Here is a 5,246-nt window from a genome sequence, read left to right as displayed (position 1 = left end):
ATTCTTAATATGAATATTATGAAATGTATTATAATTATTTTTCTACTTTTTAAATTTATTACATAATTTTGTTATTTTAACTATTTAAAATTTAGTCATCTTATATTTCGTTAATTAAATATTTAAATAATATGTAAAATATTTAATTTTTTCATTATTTGAATTTTATTTATTTTATTGTTATTATGCAATATTAAATATGTTGTTATATAATTATTTAGCTATTTCTAATGTTTTGTTAGTTAAGATATTTAGTTATTGAAATATTTAAATAATATTTTATTTTTTAATGTGAAATTTGTATTATTTGAATAACATCTAAGTTGAATAAATCATAAAATTATAATTTATATTATTACTATATAATTTTATGATGAATTTTGTAAAAATATAGAATTATTAATAACATGAATATTTTTAAATTTATTATAATTAATTTTTTTGAATAAATATTTTAAAGATAGTATATAATTTCGTTATAATATTTAAATAATTTTATTTTTTTTAATTGAAACTTTTTTTAGATGGATGGATAAAAGGGGTAAGGGGTGGGGGATAAATTGGAATTAGATATAGTTTAAGAAGATCGCGTTCTGTGCACCTGGACAAGTGCACCCTCGAATAATTCGTGGCGAACACGTCATTTCATTCGTGTTAATCGCGAATTAACAGGAATTTTCTTCATTACTAATCGTTCGGCTGGTTGAACCGGCCATTTTTTACTCTCCTTCCCATTTTTAACTCAGAAGCGACATCCTCTCCCCTGAGCTCCAACAGTAGCTACTCGTCCTTCTCATGCCCGATCGTACCGGTACAACCTCCTCCCTTTCTATCTCCACAGACGTATCTCTACTCTTCGTCGTTGATGATCTCTCCTCCTGTTGATGATCGCAGCAAGTACACTAGTTATCGCTTCTGTCATTCTCCGCCTGCTCCTCCTCTGCTATATCCATATGAACGTTGTTGTTCTTGGGGAACAGTTGCGTGGAGCGGCAGAGGGAACACGACCCATGAGCCGACAGCCAAATGTCTATGCACTGTTGATCAATACACGTGCCCGCAGTTGACCGGCTCCTTGGCATTCCCATCGTAGGCGAACACCGGCAGAGACTTACGGTATTTGGGTTGAGACCACGGGAGCAGGACACCGACGAGGCTGACCCCGCTCTGCGCTGCTGGTGAGAGTTTGAGGGCGTTCTCTTCAGCGAAGCTACAAATATAGATGGAGAAGAAACCCATGAAGAAGAAGGAGCACCACGACGATTAAGGCCATGGAAGAATCAAAGGTGGAGATGGGTTGTAGGGGCCTTCTAGTAGGAGTAGTAGTAGTAGAGGAGTTATTTGCAGGGGTTAGAGTTGGGACTGAGGAGTAGCCATCTCGAGGCAGAGAGGGTGAGTGGCTGGTTCCCGAAGGCGCATCGTTGTTGAGCAACTTACGAATGTGGGGCTTCATGGATGGATGAGTGGATTGTTGGTGAGATTGGAAAGCGCGGTTTGTAGAGTTTGAGGGAGTGGGAAGAATTGAGGAAACGAGAGGCAACGTGAACAGAGGATCTTCAGATCTTGGCTTTATATAATTTAAGTCTGGACTTTAGAGAGAGAGAGAGAGAGGTGCGACTGTTGTGGATGGAGATTGGATAAGAGAGAGAGAGAGAGAGGAGACAAACGGACAAATTGACGATGAATCTTTGATTTGGAGTGGATCTGAATGGGTTTTAGGGGAGAATGGCCCACAAAATAGAGAGAGACAGAGACATGATTGAGGGGCATATGTTGTTATGCGTAAACAAAAATTTGAGAGGAACCGCCTCCAATTTTTGGGTTTGGCTGGTTCAGCGCTCCACTTCCCTACTGTGGAACTGGAACTAGAACTTAGCTTATGCATTCAGGACGCCGGTGGAACTGGAGAGGCGTTGCTAGTGAACCGCACAGGTGATGTTTGGCTTCGTGGTCCCAGCGTTATGAAAGGTAAAAGGCAAAAAGGATGAGATCTCAGACCCATCCACATCCGTCGCCAATGGCTTTTACGTTCAGTGAGATCGCCAGTCACAGGTGGATGCTTCTAGGTTAGGGGTTGGCGGAGGAAAGTATGGGAGGAAGAAAAATGTAAGGTGTGTTTTAAGTTTTTTGTCGCGAACTCTACTAAATTAGAGATAATTTAAGGGATAAATAGAAGTTATACACGATTTAGGAGATAAATAGGAATTAGAGATAATTTAGGAGATACATAGGAGTTGAGAGAATTTAGGAGAAAGCGGGGGGAAAGTGGTTCTACTTGGCTAAACATTAGAAAAGCAAATCCCTTTTTCTTTATGGTTGTTAGAAATCGTTAAGTGTATGTTATTTCCTTATTTGTTTAATGGGTAATTATGTGGAATTAAAAAATTCAAAAAAAAGGAAATTAGGAAGAGGGTTTGAAGCAAGTAGAGGCATGGTGATGTGGACTGTTTATATAATATATAACATAATAACTTTAAAATGAAAAAAATTCAAATAATGAAAAAAAATTATGTTTTATGTATTATTTAAATAACGAAATATTTAACATGACTCAATTTTAAATAGTTAAAATAACGAAATTATATAATAAATTTAAAATTCTTTCTTAAAAGTAGAAAAATAATTTAAAGAGATTTCATAATATTCATATCCATAATAATTTAATATTTTACAAAATTAATAAAGAACTATGTAATAATAGTACTAATTATCATTTTACAAATTATTAAATTCAAAAAATAATAAATGTTTTAAAAATTTAAATAACAATATTATTTAAATAACTAAATAATAATGTATAACTAATTTTACTTATATTAATTAATAATTATAAAAAATAACTTTCAAAAAAATTAATATTTATTAGTAATAATATTATGGTAATATTGTGTATTCATTATATATTTATATATACTAAAGTTACTATTTATTGCATTTTTAGTAAATATTTATTTTAAATATATTTTCAATAATTATTTATAAATCTATTTTTGTTTTTTATTTAACAAAAAATTGTCAATAATTTTTGGAGATTAAACAACTATTACTTAACTTTTGGAATTTAATTTATTGAATTTTTTGTTATAAATTTATTTTTAGTATTTATTTATTTTTTTATAAATTATTGATTAATATTTATTAGAGACTAAATTTGAGATTACACTATTTATTGACTAATTTAAAATATTTTCTGTATTTATTGTATATTCGTAATTATTGTATTTTTATTATAAATTTATTTTCAATAATTGTGTATTTTTGCTATAAATTTTCAATAATTATCGGTGATTAAACTATCGTTATCTATTAGTGATTAGACTATTAATTCAGTTGAAACTATGAATGTTTAGGGATTGATTCAGTTCGGTAGCAAGTTGTTTCGCTAACCAAATTAACTTGGTTAAGTCAGGAGTTTGTCACCCGAAAGCGACAAACATTAGTGAAAATCCACCAACTCAAGTTGTATTGGTTTGGGTCTATTTTTGTTTTGGTTTGTCTGTTCAAAAGATTTAAACTTAAAAATTAAATTTATGACATAAAATATTACAGACTTAGAAATATGGGTATATACATATATATATATATATATATATATATATATATATATATATATAATTTTTAAGTTTTATTAACCATTATCAAAATGAAGGTAATCAATAACAGGGGAGGACATAGCCCGCCTTGCCCATAACCCAACTAGATACAAACACTCCCTCACAACCTCACTCCCCCCTATGAGAGGAATAAAACAAAAAATAAAAGGGAATTTAAGTTTTATTACAAAAACGGACTCTTGGAATAACTAGACCTTGATTGTCTTCAACAATCAAAGGTCTCACGTGGTCCGTTAAGTCAAAAAGATAATTGTAGATAGTCATAGAACCTTTATCCACTCCCTCGTTAGCAAGGCAATCGATAACTTGGTTAGCTTCCCTAAAAGCATGATGGAACTCAATATTGAGACCAGCTGATATTTCTTTTATTTTGTTGTGTGTGTAATAGACAGACCAAGGAGCAACTATATCACCTTTCATGATGTTTGCCATGAGTTGATTATCACATTCCACCTCTATATTGAAAAGAGACTTATCCACGCAAAGTTGTATAGCACCAAGGACTGCTAAAAATGCAGCTTGGAGAGAGTTGCTCACCCCCTAGTAGCTTGAGAAGGCGCCTAAGACAATTCCGGTGTTATAATTCTTATAATTCCTCCTCCACCAACAAGCCCGGGGTTTCCTCTTGAAGCTCCATCAGTGTTTAATTTGGCGTGGCCATCTTGAGGTTTTGTCCATCTAATCCAAAGCAATATTCTCCTGACTATGTTTTTGATTGGGATGCAAAGGTCAATTAGCCATCTAATATTATGATCAACATGCTTCAGGGAAGGAGCAAGACTTTCAGAACACATTAAATTATTTGAGCTACAGTCATATTATTTAACTTTCGCTTAACAAAACCCATACATCCCGCAAGTGGTTAAATGTAATTGTCTTTTGATTTGCAAATTACAATTAATTAGTTCCAAAGAATTTATTTCCACCTTCAGACTCCACGTAGGTAATTACAGTAATCGATGCCTTTGCCAAACCTTGCCTCATTGCCTGGTTGCCATGGTCGATGGTAGGGGTTGATTCAGATGGAGATTCCCCAATATTTCTTTGCCATGGAATCTCAGAAGATAAAGGTTTCTATAAGACCATGTTAAGTTGTAATTAAATTGAAAGGAACAAGGTAGTCGACTTATTCGCCAAATTGGGTCAGTTTTTCAACACGTGGGTATATCAAAGTTCTCTCTTGATATGGATTCGTCACATCACCCTAGGCCAAGTATCCCTCCGAATCCTCTACAAGCTTTCCTATTTGGCACGACGTCATTGGACTAGTAGTAGTTCCTCCCCTCAATGGCTTGGTGAGGACTACAAGCATAAAAAAAACTATCCTCAATGGAGTTGTAATAACGGTAAAATTCTCAGCTACCCTGAGTTTTCCAACAATATTTTGAATATACCTTATGGGCTATCTCCACTGAATTTAAAACCTCTATGAATGAAAAATCACATGTGAATTCATTCAAAAATTCTAAATTTTAAAATCATATTTGATGAAGGACGATGTGATCCAACTTATGAGACGGTGACACGTGGACACTGATTCAGCACGAGCGACAGCTCAACATTGTAGCCTAGTGCGACTAGGTGATGGGCCCATAAAGCAGTTCGCTACATTGTAGCTCACCAAAGGAGGAG

General features: G+C 33.5%; 1 pseudogene; it reads right to left on the bottom strand.

Annotated features, from left to right (window-relative positions):
- Positions 1–793: 793 nt before the first annotated feature.
- Positions 794–1,581, bottom strand: LOC148800755 (RING-H2 finger protein ATL57-like; annotated as a pseudogene).
- Between the last annotated feature and the right edge of the window lie 3,665 nt (positions 1,582–5,246).

The sequence above is a fragment of the Nelumbo nucifera genome, chromosome 4, assembly GCF_055504915.1.
Source record: "Nelumbo nucifera cultivar China Antique chromosome 4, China Antique-T2T, whole genome shotgun sequence".
Taxonomy (NCBI): Eukaryota; Viridiplantae; Streptophyta; class Magnoliopsida; order Proteales; family Nelumbonaceae; genus Nelumbo; species Nelumbo nucifera.
This window is presented reverse-complemented; position numbering and strand designations above follow the sequence as displayed.